The sequence below is a fragment of the Mastomys coucha genome, unplaced genomic scaffold (assembly GCF_008632895.1).
Source record: "Mastomys coucha isolate ucsf_1 unplaced genomic scaffold, UCSF_Mcou_1 pScaffold16, whole genome shotgun sequence".
Lineage (NCBI taxonomy): Eukaryota > Metazoa > Chordata > Mammalia > Rodentia > Muridae > Mastomys > Mastomys coucha.
This window is the reverse complement of record NW_022196898.1, coordinates 60,563,502-60,581,078: the sequence shown is the minus strand read 5'-3', so window position 1 is coordinate 60,581,078 and position 17,577 is coordinate 60,563,502. Positions and strand designations below refer to the sequence as shown.

Sequence of the window (17,577 nt, the reverse complement as noted above, 5' to 3'; positions counted from 1 at the left end):
TATCTGCATTTGGTGATTGTATATGGGATGGATCCTCAGGTGGGGACTCTCCTTTTTCTGTTCCATAATTTATCTTCATATTTTCTCCCAGGAGTATTTTGTTACCCCTTCTAAGAAGAACCGAAGCACCCATACTTTGGTCTTCCTTCTTGAGCTTCATGTGGTCTGAGAATTATAACTTGGGTATTCTGAGCTTCTGGGGTACTATCTACTTGTCAGTGAGTGTATACCATGTGCTTATGTTAACTCACTCAGGATGATATTTTCTTGTTCCATCCATTTGTCCAAGAATTCCATTAATTCATTGTTTTTCATAGCTGAGTAGTATTCCAATGTGTAAATGTACCACATTTTCTGTATCCATTCCTCTTTTGAAGGACACCTGTGTTCTTTCCAGCTTTTGGCTATTATAAATAAGGTTGTTATGAACATAGTGGAACATGTGATTTTCTTTACATATTTTTTTAGTTCTTATTTTCCCCCACTTCTTTTAACCATAATTTTTAAATTATTTTTTAAATGTGAATTTCAGGTATTCATTTTCAAGCTTTGCTTTATATGGGACTTCCAACATATCTTTTTAGCAATGATGATTAGTTTTTCAGTATTCAATCCATGGCATCTACTTTTAAATATTCCATTTAAAAAGTCATCCTTGTTTAACTATAGGTACTTTAATATTGAAACAAAATTGTAGCTTGACTTCTGTCTTTCATTTCATGGTAATTTCTGTTAAACTGTACTATGAATATATAGTTGTAGTCAATTAAAATTTGCTTTCTGGTTTTGTCTGGTGACCACAGAAAATATTAAAATGCTGAGTGCCAGTAAGAAATGATAAAGCAATTATTATTTTTTTTCTGGTTTTACAAGACAGGGTTTCTCTGTATATTTCTGGCTATCCTGGAACTCACTCTGTAGACCAGGGTGGCCTCAAACTCAGAAATCTGCCTGCCTCTGCCTCCCAAGTGCTGGAATTAAAGATGGGTGCCACCACTGCCCAACGCAATTATTTTTCTGCTTAAACCATGTTTGAGTTATTCTGGCAAACACCAGAGCTCAGCCTGAGATCTGAGCTTAAATTACATGTCAGATACAGGGTCATGTTAATACTGACATTTCCTGTGGTCCATTCAGCTCAGCTCTATATGGAATTCTAGTTTTGTTGGCATAAATCCTGCATTAACATCTCAGATAATTGTACCCTAAAATATTTCTAATTATAATTAAATAATTTTCTTTTCCCAAATTAGTTCCTTTTCAACTTCACATTCTTTGTTCTTATCACTGAAAATGTGGTCCACTTGAAGTTGAAACCAGCATATTAAACCATCACAGATATTAAATACCAATTTTCTTTTTACTTGAAATTAACAATGATCGCTTCTCAGCCTTTTGGCTAAGATCAAGTGTAACAATGACCTAAACAACGTTCTTATTCACCATTAAAATATTTCCTAATTACTTATGTGATAATTTATACATGTATATTCTCTTATAGGTCCTTCTTAAAAATTAGAATTCAAGTAACTCTTTCAGTGGCTTTACGTCCACATAATACTGAACATAATTGTCAGTTCAACTCAAAATAGGATCAGTCAGTTATCTTAATTGATTAATCATTAAAAGATTAAGAATGGTTGGATTAAAGATTTTGCATGAACATGTCATTATATCATAATAAACTTAATTCCCATTTATAGAAATTATTGACATTATTCAAAATTTAGACATGTATGCGTGAGCATGTGCACATGAGCAGGTGCCCCCACCCCCACACACAAAGTTTATACTTTTCCTAGTCTGGATTACTTTGTATCTAATTCCCCACTGCTTCAGTGCCTTTAATATATCTTGTTCATTTATATTCAATGACATCTTAATTAATGAGCCTTACTTGTTTAAAAGAATTCACCTGAACATGACTGATGAGATTCATTTGAGGTACCTAGCATTTCTAGTACCTATTATGTCAAGCAATTATATTTGCCACTCTTTTCCTTTAGGTCAGGTACTAGCCAAACGTCCTAATCCAAACAAAGTATACCCTAAATATTTCTTTCCTATATTTATACCTTTTTCATATTACACTATGACAATTAATTTGGATTATATATGTAAATTACTTACATCGTACTTTTCTTGGTATATGAAAATATATGAAAAATCTTTATATAATCTTCAAAGCCAATGGCTACTAGATACCCTACTTTAGCAAAAACAGTGTTGTGTTTCCATTTGACTATTACTGAGTGATGTTTAGCTTAGTGGACTGGTTTTTAAGTCACATGAAAATATGGTATTTTAATTAATTAATTAATTAAATTAATAGCTAGTTCACAACTACAATATCTTATAATGTATTTAATGTAAAAAAGAAATATAGTATTTGTTTTGGCTTCTTATAAGTTACCATTCGAATGGGTCATAGAGAGCATAGGCATTTCACTATATATTCTCAGCTTGTGGGGGCATTCTCCAGTATGAAGAATGTGTATTCCTCAGATTGAGTAGTGCTTTCTGTAATGTGGGTAGACCTCATACAGATTATTGCCAAAACTTCTTCCTGGATTCTTCTATAAAATTCTGACAACACTAATGTTCAATTGAATTAATCTATTTATACATTTGTATGCTCCCACATAATTTTAAGTCTATAAAAATTTAATACAATTACAGAGTGTTCTGTTTGCACTACAGTGAGAATAAAATGTTGAATTATAGGTAAAGCAGAACAGATCAACTTGGCTGTGAGAGTAATTTTTGAGAATGAGAATATGCATACATTGAGCCAAATTTTCATTACATGTCTCAGGAGACTCAGATTAATTATTTTTAGATAAACATGAGCATAAGAGATTCTTCCTTTGGGCTAAATTGAATAAGTGAATGATCAAGTGAGTTTTTCTTAAGTTTTAAGTACTTTTCTCAAATTACAGGATTTATAGATGGAAATAAATTTAAACGACAAGGCCTCCTAGCCTTCATTATGAAAGAATCAAGTAAATTAACAGGGAACACAGCATGGTTTTATTATCAAAGAAGAAATTAGTTCAGTGTCTTTTAAAATAGAAATTTGGAACTGTGAGTTCACGGGAAGGCAAAGTAAGAAATATGTTTGACTGTAGAAGTGTTCATTAGCTCACATCTTCTCTCTAATATCTTTCGTAATTTTCCCTCATTTTCTGGTCCCTGTTTTATTCCCTAAGTATACTCTTTCTTAATTTTTTTCTTTCAACTTAATGCATAGATAGAAGTATAGAAGCCATCCCGTGGTAATTGTTCTTAATTATCTTGTGTTTTAGGGATCAATATGGAAGCACTTTAGATTACATGTTTTACTGTTCTTGGAACTTTCCTAATTCAAAATTGAATTTAATACATCTAACCTCAGAGAATCACAGTTGAGCAACATAAAAACTGTCCACTATTGATTGTCCACTATTCTTTTGTGTGACTGATTGGTATTTGCCTCATGTTTTGCTCTCCAGAGTTATTGGGAATTAGCTTTCCACATACTTCTATCCCCAGGATAAAATCAGAAAGCAAATGTTGAAGTCTGGATTTTACTAAATTCATATTGCTTCCATATCATCCTAAATCATCTGTAAATCTATTGAAAAATAGTTGACTACTGTTTTTGTAATTCATTCACACAGCACTTTCTTATTGTTATATTATGAAGACTTGTGCATCTAGCAGAATTATGTATCTAGGTAGCTTATGACTGCAAGGAAGAAAATTATCCTTTGTTAATGGTTGCAAGATGCCTGAGGTGGAAAATCCATATATGCCAATAAACTCTTAAAACTATTTGTGAAGTTGCTAAAATACCCAGACCTTTAACATACACTAAATCAAAATATCCTGTAGAAGAGTTCTGTCTGAAACATTCACAATATGGTCCAAAACTTACCAAGAAAGGGATAGAAGTGAAAAATTAAACCAACTTTCTGAGTAATATAAATGGAGTGAAAAGTCTGAATGAAAATTCTGGATGGAAATTCTGGTACTCAAGGTTCTTCAGCATTTTAAAAAACTGAATGCTAGCATTATCTGCAGATATTTTGTAAGACAGCTCTCTTAGATATATGATTAATTCATCTCAGCAAAACTACTATACCAAGTATGTAAAAGTGTGGCAAATTAGCATCCTAGGGTAAAGGACAAAATTTAGAATATTATATCATTCTCTTGTTTTTCTCTCACTCATTATTCCCCCTTTTTCTCTCCTCCCTCCCATCTCTTTTTTTCTCCCCAACTATCATTTGTTCTTTCCGTTTTTCTAGTCACTTCTCTCCCCACTAGGACAGATACAAAACTATCATTTATTAATATTATTTTAGTATAGGAAATGAGCTGTGAAAAAATACAAAATAGACAAATTTATTGAATTTAAGACTAAGTATCTTAGTAGAAGTAGGGAGAAGCAGATTTTATGAATTACTGAATAAATTATTTTATAATATGATGAATATAATACAAAAACAATTGTACCATCATTGACAATGATTGAGGAGGAAACTTTCTTATTAATATAGTTAAAATTCACCGTTTAGTTAATTCAGAATAAATAAAAGAAAGACCATTGTGAAGATGAATGACAGTATTCTTTCTGGCATCGGGAAAGCAGATCCAAAGGCTTAAGCATTAAACAGAACTTTGTATGTGTAAGTAGCTAAGAGAAGTCAAGAGTATTTGTCTTAATTTAGTCTGTAATCTAGCACACATTAGGTGTATGATTTAAATGTATTAAATGTAACTGAGCCAAACTTGTTTTTAATCTGATGGTTAATTTTAACATAAAATTATGGGATCTATTTTATTCATAGTTTTTAATGAAGGCCCAATTTTAAATTAATATTTTGTATTATTATGTCAGTCACTGTAGAGTTCCTAGCACAAATAATACACACTAATCACTGCATTTGGATAATTTAAATCAAATACTTTACATTTTCTGTAAATTGTTTTTATCATTTAATTCATATCTACAATATACAATATTAATAACAATTTCTGTGCAGCTCTTTCCTCTGTTAACCTAGTGAGGAGGCATTATAATCTCTTTTATTTCATAGCTCTTCAAGTGTGTCTTTGGTCTGTTTTTGACTAACTCTACAAAGATGTAAAGAACTCAAAGTCAAGTGGGAGGGAGGAAGGGAACTGGGAGGGAAAGGGGACAGAAAAGGGGAAAGAGAGGAACCTGATCTGGTATTGGGTGGGAGAAAAGGACTGAAGCCCTGAAGGCCAGCAGAAAGAATGGAAACATGCAACCTCAGGAGGTAGAAGGTTGGGGGCACACACCAGAATGTACCAGAGACCTGGGAGATGAGAGACTCTCAGGACTCAAAGAGAGGGATCCTACAGTGGGGAGAGGGAACTTATAGAGCCTACCTCCAGCAGAAAGACAGGGAATCAAGTGAGGGATGAGGTTGACATCCCACAGTCAAAACTCTGACCCATATTTATTTTTGTCTGTTAGAACTGCAAGGATGGAAATGGAGTGTAATCTGAAGAAAGAGAGGTCTAGTGACAGGCCCAAAGTGGGATCCAGCTCAAGAGGAGGCTCCAAGGTCTGACACTATTACTGAGGCTATGGAGCACTCACAAAAAAGGAACATAACATGACTGCCATCTGAAAGACCCAACAAGCAGCTAAGAGAGTCAGATGGAGATATTTGCACCCAACCAATGGACTGCTGACCCCTGTGGTTGAATTAGGGGAAACCTGGAAGAAGCTGGGGAAGAGGGCAACCCAAGAGTAGGACCAGCAGTCTCAGTCTAAACCCCGAGATCTCTCAGACTTTGGACCACCAACAAGGCAGCATACACCAGCTGATATGAGGCCCTCAACACTTATACAGCAGAGGACTGCCAGGTCTGGGTTCAGTCAGTGATGATGCACGTAACCCACAAGAGGATTGGAGGCCCCAGGATGTTTAGAGGTCTGGTAGGTTGAGGAGGTGGGACATAGTCGTAGAGACCAGAGGCTGGGGAGGAGGTACAGGGTGTGGAAAAGTCAGAAGGTAGACCAGGAGGGGAACAGAAATATGGATTGTAAAAAAAAAAAAGTTAATAAAATTAAAAAAACTCAGAGTTCATATAAAACTACAGACAAATATGAGTCTGTAAGTAAAAACGGAAGTGAAATATTCCAACATGATTCCTAAGCCATACGTGCAGGGGTACTAGAGACATTCTAGTTACGATTAGCGCTAGACATCTTGGTAACTGTCAAGCCATCACACTTACAAATAAAGCAATAAAAGAACTCTGCACCTGTGTTGACGAATCTAAAGACCAAAGGACAGACTTTTATGATGACAGAGAATTAAAGTGCTAAAAACAAGAACCAGATTATCTTCAGTTGTTTCAGTAACTTTGGAAAGCCATTCATTGTCTGCATTTATGTCAGACACCTGACCTAACATCCTTTGAATTATTAAAATGTTTCCAATGTGTTTAAAGAAAATACTCGCTTCCAACAGGACTAACTCGAACTTCTTGCCAGGACAACTTGCAACACTTCTAAATATTATATTTTTTAAACACCATCATATGATACATCACATACCATTATCACATGTGTAAGTATGGTTTATTGTGTAGTTCCCCTTTCCCTACTTTTCCCTATGCCTCTGCTACTAGAATTGTAGGTCCTTCTCCAGATTGTTTGCCCTCCATATCTCATTGTCTTTTTGCATACTCTTGTTTCTTTCTCATCTCCTAATATTGAGATTCAAATGTATTCCAATTTTACAAAGAATAAAATCCTGTGATATTTGTCAGGCACTGGCAGAGCCTCTCAGGAGACAGCTATATCAGATTCCTGGCAGCAAGCACTTGTTGGCATCCACAAGAGTATCTGGGTTTGCTTACTGTATATGGGATAGATCCACAGGTGGGGCAGGCACTGGATGGCCTTTCCTTCAGTTTCTGCTCCACACTTTGTCTCTTTATCTCCTTCCATGGTCCTTTGATTCCCCTTCTATCCACACTTTGGTCTTCCTTCTTCTTGAGTTTCTTGTGGTTTGTGAATTGTATCTTGGATATTCCAAACTTCTGGGCTAATATCCACTTATCATTGAGTGCATACCATGTGTGTTCTTTTGTGTTTGGGTTACCTCACTCTGGTAGATATCCTCCAGATCCATTCATTTGCTTAAGAATTTCATAAATTCATTGTTTTTAAAAGCTGAGCAGTACTCCATTAGGTAATTGTACCACATTCTCTGTATCTATTTCTCTGTTGAGGGACACCTGGGTTGTTTCCAGCTTCTGGTTATTATAAATAAGGCTGCTGTGAACATAGTGGAGCATGTGTCCTTCTTACATGTTGGAGCATCTTCTTGGTATATGCCCAGGAGTGGTACAGTCAGGTCCTCTGGTACTACTATGTCCAATTATCTGAGAAACTGCAAAACTGATTTTCAGAGTGGTTGTACCAGCTTGCAATCTCACCAGCAATGGAGGCATGTTCCTCTTTCTCTACATCCTTGCAAGCATCTGTAGTCACCTGAGTTTTTGATCTTAGCCATACTGACTGGTGTGAGGTGGATTCTCAGGGTTGTTTTGATTTGCATTTCCCTGATGACTAAGGATGTTGAACATTTTTTAGGTGCTTCTCAGCCATTTAGTATTCCTCAGTTGAAAATTCTCTGTTTAGCTTTGTTTTTAATAGGTTATTAGGTTATCTGGAGTCTAACTTCTTGAGTTATTTGTATTTATTGGATATTAGCCCTTTATCAGATATAGGATTGGTAAAGATCTTTTCCCAATCTGTTCGTTGCCATTTTGTTTTATTGACAGTGTCCTTTGCCTTACAGAATTGCTTTGCAATTTTATGAGGTCCCATTTGTCAATTCTTGATCTTAAAGTATAAGTCATTGGTGCTTTGTTCAGGAAATTTTCCTGTGCCCATATGCTAGAGGCTCTTCCCCACATTTTTTTCCTATTAGTTTTAGTGTATCTGGTTTTATGGGAAAGTCCTTGATCCACTTGGACTTGAGCTTTATACAAGGAGATAAGAATGGAACCATTTACATTCTTCTACATGCTAACAGCCAGTTGAACCAGCATGGATGGTTTTAGCTCCTTTGTCAAAGATCAAGTGACCATAAGTGTGTGGGTTGATTTCTGGATCTTCAATTCTTTTCCATCGATCTACCTGCCTGTCACTGTACTGACACCATGCAGTTATTATCACAATTGCTCTGTAGTACAGTTTAAGGTCAGGGATGGTGATTCCCCCAGAAGTTCTTTTATTGTTGAGAATAGTTTTTGTTATCTTGGGTTTTTTTCTTATACCAGATGAATTTGGAAATTGCTCTTTCTAACTCTATGAAGAATTGAGTTGGAATTTTGATGGGGATTGCATTGAATCAGTAGATTGCTTTCGGCAAGATGGCCATTTTTATTATATTAATCCTACCAGTCCATGAGCATGGGAGATATTTTTATCTTCTGAAGTCTTCTTCCATAGGAGGAACAACAATATGAACCATCTAGTACCTTCAGAGCTCCCAGGGACTAAACCAACAACCAAAGAGTACACATGAAGGAACTTATGACTCCAGCAGCATGTCTAGCAGAGGAGGGCCTTGTGGGACAATCAATGAGAAGGACTGATGCCCCAGTATAAGGGAATGTCAGAACAGGGAAGTAAGAGTGTGTGAGTTAGGGGAAGAGGGATGGGATAGGAGGATACTGGAGAGGAAATGAGGAAAGGGATAAAATTTGAAGTGTTAATGAAGAAAACACCTGTTCCTCCATAGGTTGAGGGAGGCCCTGACATCTAATAAAAAATAAAAAAAATCCTATAATATTTAAATACACATTTAAGCTAGGGTAAAAACTCATGTCAGAAATGTAGAGGCAGGAAGTGGAGCCATGGAAACTCTGCTTACTAGCTTACCTCTGGATTGTTTTATTATACACTATAGGGCAACCTGCCAAGATTTATCAACACTCATAATAATTGAGTCCTCTCACTTAAATCATTGGTCAAGAAAATTGCCTAGAGACTTGTCCAAAAGCAATCTGATACATTTTTTTACTAGACATTTTCTTTATCTTCATTTCAAATGATATCTCATTTCCTGGTTTCCCCTCTCAGGGGGGAAAAATACCCTGTTCCCTTCCCCCTCCCGTGCTCCTCGAACCAGCCTCTCCTGATTCCTGGCCCTGGCATTCCCTTACACTGGGGCATAGAGCCTTCACAGAGCCAAGGGCCTCTCCTCCCATTGATGACCAACTTGGCTATCTTCTGCTATACATATGCTGCTGGAGCCGTTATTCCCACCATATGGATTCTTTGGTTGGTGTTTTAGTCCTTGGGAGCTCTAAGGGTACTAGTTAGTTCATATTGTTGTTCAGCCTAAGGGAGCTGCAAACCCTTCAGCTCCTTGGATCCTTTCTCTAGTTCCTTCAGTGGGGACCTTGTGCTCAGTCCAATGGATGTTTGTGATCCTCTACTTCTGTATTATCTGGATACTGTCAAAGCCTCTCAGGAGATAGCTATATCAGGCTCCTGTCAGCCAGCACTTGCTGGCATTCACAGTAGTATCTGGGTTATGTGATTGAATATGGAAAGGATTCCCAGGTGTGGCAGTCTCTGGATTGTCCTTCCTTCAGTCTCTGCTCCAGAGTTTGCCTCTGTAACTACTCCCATTGGGTATTTTGTTCCCTCTTCTAAGAAGGATCGAAGTATCCACATTTTGGACTTCTTTCTTCTTGAGTTTCTTGTGGTTTGTGGAGATTGTATCTTGGGTATCCTGAGCTTCTCAGCTAATATCTACTTATCAGAGAGTGCATACCATGTGTGTTTTTTTATGATTGGGTTACCTCACTCAGGATGATATTCTCCAGATCCATCCATTTCCCTAAGAATTTCATAAAGTCGTTGTTTTTGATAGTAGAGTAGTACTAATGAGAGAGGCATGACTGAAATCTTCTGGTGTCCCAGATGGTTCTACTCACTCACACTGACTTGTGCTGATTCAGTGGAGGCCTGGCTGTTTCTGCTGGATTATGCCACCTCTGTTGATTTGTGTTTAGTATCCTGACACTACTGAATTGGACTGTTGAGATTGAAATCACACTAAAGAACTACTTCTAAACAGATCCACAGCCCCTTGTCCTATTTACCATCTTTTCTCCCCTACAGTGGCCTATAAGGAAGTTCAAAGCATTTGAGAACCCTCATTAATATAGTTTTGAAAAATATAAGCCTACACATAATACATAAGTAAGCACTATCAACTTAAAAGAAAACCTTACATATTCAATCTGTATTATATATGACATTGAGTTTAAAACTAAAATGGGAAAACAAAACCTTTTCAAGGTCACAGTTTGTCTGTAATAAACAGTACTTAACAAGTTTGCTGAGATATTTACCATTGTTCCAAGCAAGGGGGAAAAAAAACTTCATTAAACTAAAAGCAATTAATTTAAAAATGTTCCCACTGTAGTTAATGAGTCTACAGGATCCATTAGCAACCAAGGTCACAGATGTAACCAAATTCCAGAATTTGTCTTTTCTCTGGTTAAATGACCCACTGCTCTGGGCATTGTGAGGTCTATGATAGAGCAATCAATCAGACTGTCACCCAACAACAGGGCTACAACAAGGCACTGGAATACAAATATCAGAATACGTTTTATGAACCATGTGTTTCATAATATGCTTGAATTCATATTTTAATTGGCAGTTTGATTTTAAAAAGTCACCAAAATTTGAAAATAGAAAGGAATACACATCATCTTTAAACTAACACAGTTCTATTTTTATTTAAATATGAGGGCTATATGGTTTTATTTTAATAAGTCAAGAAAGTACCAAAAGAAATTATATCTATGGAATGTGTCATGTTGAAGTTCCTGAAACATCATGAAGCAAACCACATATTGTAAATACACAAGATTTCAAGGAGAGGTAATTTTTGTTACATTTTGTTATATATGAGTTTGGTATACACATTTATGTGGATACACTTTGGTATATACAAGCTTAGTTTTTTATTAATATCTTTATTTAGATATGCTATCGTTCATTTTTTTGGAAAATAATTTCAAATACCTTTAATTTTAAATTTTACTTATTTATTTATTGAAAATGGACATTCTTTCATACAATATATTCTGGTTATAGTTCTCCCTTCCCTAACTCCTTTCTTAATCCTTACCATTTTTTTTCTAAAAAAAAATTAAAAATTTTTAATATAGCATATATGGATTTTTCTGTAGCATGGCCATCCCCTAATAAAGACAGATGGGAAGTAAGCTACACCAAACAAGGAAAGGAAGAACAGTCAAGGAAAGTTCAGAGAAAAGCAGGTTCCTGAGCAAGGGCTATATCTGACTACATTATCTGCCTTTGAATCTCTTTCCCCTAATTGGGCTACCAGGTCTAGACTCTATTGGAAGAGAATTGTCTAGTCTTACTGATTGAAAGTTGATATGCCAAGGCTGATTGATAGCCTTCTCTTTTCTGAGGAGAAAGGCAGGAGGATTTCATGAGAAAAGTGATAGGGAGGGACTAGGTGTAAATATGAAGTAAATGAATAATTAATTTAAAAAAGAAAAATATATATGAAGCTTCTCCCATGATATCTGTTATCTCACTGCAAGGAGTACAGAAATAAAATGTGTGTTGCTATGTCAACTATGCTGAAACTATTAAAGAATTACAAAAATTAAGTCATCCATGGATTGAATACTTTTAATTGAATAGGAAGGCAGATTTATATCAAAGATATACATATATCTTTGATATAAATTGTATAACTTATTGAATAATAAGGAATAACTGTGGACCATCAAGAGGATAGGAACTCTATAGGAAGACCAACAGAGTCAACTAACTTGGACATTTTGGGTTCTCAGAGTCTGAATCACCAAAGAACATACATAAGCTGTACGTAGGCTTCCCCACATGTAAGTATAAGATGTTCAGCTTGGTTTTAATGTGAGTCCCTAACAACTGGAACAAGAGCCATCCCAAAAGCTGCTGCCTATACGTGGGATATGTTCTTTTACCTGGGCTGTCTTACCTGGCCTCAATGGGAAAGGAAGTGTCTAGCCACACAGAAAGTGCCATGGTGGTAGTATACCTAGGGGGTAGGCACCCACTCAGTGGAGAAGTGGGGGGTGATTGGGGGAGGACTGTCGGGAGGGTGAGTGGGAGGGGGAAGTTAGTGGGTTGTAAAGTGAATAAGTAACAAAAATAAAATTAAAAAGTTAAAAACAGAACTTAAGTCATCCATGGACTGAGTAGTTTTTATTGAATAGGGTGATAGATTTACATAAAAAATAAGACCTCATTTTTATTTTAAGCTTTTAATAAAAATCAAGATCCCCCAATTATATAGGATATGGAAGTGTCAAAGTAAATGCAGATATGCTTATTGGTACGGATAGAAACCTGAATGAAAAGAAGATTAATGGCTAGTTCAGGGTGTTCACAGTATAAAAATATGTTATTTCTACAGTTTTTATCCCCCTCTTCAGTGGGGTTTCCTGGTCTCCTAGAGGAGGGCCCTGAAGGAGACTTCCAATTTAGACACTCTGTCTGAATAATGTCTGGCTGTGGTTCTCTGCTCTGTCTCCCATCTGCTGCTGGAGGAAGCATCTCTGATAACAACAACTGGACAAGACACTAATTTATGAGAAAAATATTAACATTATAGAAATAATTTCATTGATTTTTTTGCCAGTCCTGTTTAGTTCTATCTTAGGTCACTGGGGTGTCCAGTCCCAGATTCCTGGCCAAGCAGTGCTGATAGGACAAGGACTCTTCCCTCTTGTGGCATAGGCTTCACATTAAACCAAACATTGCTTGGCCTTACCCACAAGCTCTGAGTCATCACTGCCCCAGGGCATCTTGCAGCCAGGACAGATTGGAGGTAGAGGGTTTAGTGGCTGGTTTGCTGTCCAGGGTTCTCCTTCAAAGACTGTAGGAGTCAGAAGGGATGGAGGACATTATGAGAACATGACCTACCAAATAAACTAAGGAAGGCTCACATGGATTCAACAGAGACTAAAACTCCTAATTGTATGAGCAGGAGTTTCTCTAATTTTTCTCCTCCCTTTTAGACTCATTCATCTTATTGGATTTACTTGTCCACTCTAGTTATGAGGGCTTTTTTTTTGCTTGGTTTCACTGTATCTTGTTTTGTCTAGTTTGGCTGTCTTCTCTTATAAGCCTGCTCTTTTGTGATGAGGAAACAGAGGTGGGGGTATTTCTGGGATAGAGAGCAGGTAAAGGGAGCTGTGAAGAGTGGAAACTGTTGTCAGGTTGTATCGTATGAGAGAAGAAAATATTTTCAATACAAAATAAATGTTCTTTTTTCCTTTTAGTTTTGTAGTTCTAATTGTTATGTATGGTTATGATTTTATTTTTTGATTATAGTTTTTCATATATCTTAAACATCAATGAGTTTCCTATCTAGTAAGAAAGTACATTATTAAGAAAGAATAGAAATAATTGAAATATGCAAAGGAATACATATGATTAATTTAAAAACCGTAAGAATTATTGCAAATGAACAAGTCAGGATGTGAAGTATTGTGAGGTAAAAAGTCTTAAAGTTAAATTATTGTCACAATGATGATGCAGTTTTAGGTATACAAGAAAACTTAATTATTGTCTTGAAGCATTGCTTGTAATTCTTGTACTTATAGACTATGACATGAAAATCTGGAACCCTCCCAATTCAAGTTTTAAGTATTAACATCTAGGCGGTAGGCTAAATGTTTGTTGACCTTAGTTCACTTCTTTGAAATTCAATAACATTTTCTGTCTTTCATATTCCCTGTGAAAATTAAGTAAGACATTGAAATCTTTCTATAGAGATTACAGTGGAGAAAAGCACAACTGTTTGTTCTTCTAACGGCGCACAAGAGAATCAATGGATTGGCTTTAGATTGCAAATTCAGTACTCTATGACTTTAATTATTAAGCACTGTTGTACTGTAAGAGATATGTTTAATTTTGAGAACTAGCTCCTTTCCTTTTAGCAAGTCTTTTAGGTAATGGAACAGTAGGTTCACATAAAATAACAAATGTGTTTTTAATTACTTATTTATTTTGTATATTTAATGTCAATGATGGATGATGTAACACAACAATGCTTTCTAAATTATACCTATATTTATATTAACAGAAAGTTCTGCATTAATCTATTTTCAAAGATGGCTGATTATAGTTTTCTAGTCTGTTAATTCCTCTTATAGTTTAGTTATATATACAGCAAAGATTGTTTGATGGAGAAAAGTCACAGCTGTTGGATTTTAAAGTGATGAGTTGAGTTTTCTGAATATTCCTTAAATTAACTACATTATTTTTCCTTGCCTGTTTTTCTTTCCATAAATAATAATTGTTAAACATGAATTACACATGAAGAGTATGCTTGTCCTTTTTAACAAACACTTTCAAAATAACATTATTAAAAGCATCTGATTATGAAATTGAAAGACTAGAGGTCTTATGAGTTACCATATAACTGAGATGATCACATAAATAATTTAAAATATTCTCTGCCTTGTATTCCATGTCTTAATGTTAGTGTCTATTAAGGGTGGGAAATGAATTGTAGATTTCCTAGATTGATATGTTTGAACACTTGGATTTTACTGGTGGCCCAATTTTGATGAAAATTCAAAATGAAAAGGAAGTGGATCTCTGGGTAGCAGAATCTGATGTTTATTGCTCATTCTCCTTTTATGGAAATTGGTGTTTCTTGTTCTGCAAAAATATGAAGGAATCAGGAGTCCTATCTGATTATTCCCACTACAATGGCACTGGCTGCAGCCCTGACTTTTCTCTTTTGATGGACTAACCCCTCAAATCATAGTTAAGCAAACCCTCTTACTATTAAGTTGATTCTTGTTAGGTATTTTGTCACAGCAATGAAATTTCATAACATCAACTTACGCCTACATATATTCAGAGTGACAATAGCCTACAACAGAGACTGGAACAGAAAAGTATGGGAAACCTGCAGCTTGGCAAGGAGAGGAGCTTGAATCTGATTACAGTTATAAACAGAAAATGCAAGGTGCTATAAAATAAAGTAACTGAAATTATCAAAGACTGTACAACAATTGAGAATAAACCCTATGCCATCATAGTCTCCAATGCCGGGAAGGGGTTACATCTTGAGTCAGTGTTCAAAGGGGCACCGTGGACCACCCGCCAAACTTTACAAGCTAATTCTAAGTATATCTGTTGTTCTTCACAACCTAATGGCAAAGATCTATTGCTGCAGACAATGTTTACAATGTGCTAGGCACTGATACATAAGTAGAGGGAATTTCATTAGGAGTCGTTTTATTTCTATGTTCCTTAACACAATAATAAGATTAGGTTTCCCTTAAGCCCATGACCTATCTGATCATACCTTCATGGGCATTTTTATCACTCAAGTACATGTTTCATTTCATGAAGTGGGTTTCAAAGTTGAGAAATGCATTGTAGCTTTCCTAGGTTGATATGTTTGAACACTTGGTTTTCTCTCGGGGCTCAATTTTGAGGAAAACTCAAAATGTAAAGGAAGTGGATCTCTGGGGAGCAGAGAGGGACTAAGGTTTGCTTTCATCCTCATTTTGGGGAAATTCGTGCTTCCTGTTGCAATAGATAGGATTTTTTTTTTAATTTTACCATACTTTATTGTTGATTTAAATACTCAGTCAGAATGCAGTTATGATGAATCATTTTTTTCTACAGAAATGTCTCTTTTGATGATGTCTCCAGCATTACTGAATATGGGGCTCATAATATGTGCCCCATGTCCAGTAGAGCAACCCATGCTCAATAAGCCAGTAAAAATTCCATTGTAAATTTAGAGAGAATAAAAAGGAAATTTATCAATGCATCTACATTGGGAAGATGGACAATTAGATCCACAAAAAGCTTAATACATCTCAGGTACCTGAGTTAAGAATGAAATACATTTACAGGAATTGACATAACCCATAACTGGACATTGTGCTGGGAGTGTGAGACTTTGGTTTAGTCAAACCTAAGTAGAATGTCTACAGCAATGACCTCTCTTCAAGATTCAGGGATCTTGAGGAAGAGGAGTAGAAACATTATAAGAGCCAAAGGCAATGATGAATGATTCCGAGGACAGTATCTTCAGAGCTATGAAGACTGATTGATGACCAAATGAACTCCTAGAACATAGCAGTGCATACAAGACCTGTTCAGATTCAAGCCACATGGAATCCTAGTACTAAGATGGTGTACCGAAGGCCATGCAGGAGAAATGGAAAATGGCTTTAGAACTTATAGAATGTGGTTCACACATTACCACCAATGATGGGTGCAGTTCTGTTGAATCATGACCCCAAGGACTGTATGTCCCAAGGACTTCATGCTGTTACGATGTTCTGCTTTGCCTCACATTCCCTTTAATCTGAGAATTGTATGAAAACTCTAAGGGGCTTCCTACCCCTCACTGGACAGTATCTCTGGGCACTCACAAGAGTAGTGCTTGATCTCTTTAAGGTTTTGCTGCTGGGGCAGATTAATGACTCAATCACCACCATCCTTGGAGAGAACTTAAGAGATGTAGATTTTCAGCAATCACCACCATCTTTAGAAAACATTTAGAAAAATAAAATTGTTAGTAAAGGTAGGTTAAGATTCTTTTGCTACTGGCTCAGATGTAGATAATATTAGGGTACATTTGAAGTTCGGAAAGGCACACTCTTACAAGTTAAACTAAGGACCTCTTATGGTCAGGGAACAAGAACAATGGCAGCACTGTGTATGGCAGCCTCACTGAGGCTGGACAGGTGATGATTGATCCCCTATACCTATTTTTTTCTCAGCTTCCTGATATGATTTAATAAGAATTACTGATGAGTAGATGTCCATTCTGAGTATTTAAAGTAGATATTACTCACTTTTATATAAAAGTTCAGATTTGCGATTCTTTTTAAATTCTTATAAGATTACTTTTAAAGATAGATAATAAAATAAATAATCTTTTTTTTTTTTTTTTGGTAATCACAAATTGCTGCTTGCCAGTAAGAAAAATGGCTGCAAAAACTATCATACTTTCTAATATTTTATTAATCTATAACAAGTTGCTTAGTTATGAATGCCCGTGGTTTCTTGGGAATAATTTGTTTTCCTTACCAGTACATTATGTTATTTCTTAGAAAGGTATTGGGGGAATATACTGTTTTTATAGTTGTTCACTAGAAGAAATCTAAAATGTAATCACATTGTAATTTTATACTGCTTGAAAGATTTTGCTAGGGTATTCAAGCCATGAGGGGGGGGAACCAAACTCATTGGAATATTGTTCCTTCCATCCATCAACTGTGTGTATGTGTGTATATGTGTGTCTGTCTGTGTATTGTGTGGGCATGTGTTTATATTTATGTGTATGTGTATATATGTGTAAAGTTTGTATGAGAGTGTTTTGGAATTTTGTTCCATCCATTAAATCTATATGTATGCATATATGTAAAGCTTGTATGGGTATGTATTGGAGCTTGTTGCATCCACCAATGTGTGTATGTGTGTATGTACATGAGTATATATATATATATATATATATA

General features: G+C 35.9%; 1 pseudogene; it reads left to right on the top strand.

Moving 5' to 3' along the window:
- The first annotated feature begins 1,379 nt into the window (after nt 1–1,379).
- LOC116094654 lies at nt 1,380–1,509 on the top strand (annotated as a pseudogene).
- Nucleotides 1,510–17,577: the final 16,068 nt, after the last annotated feature.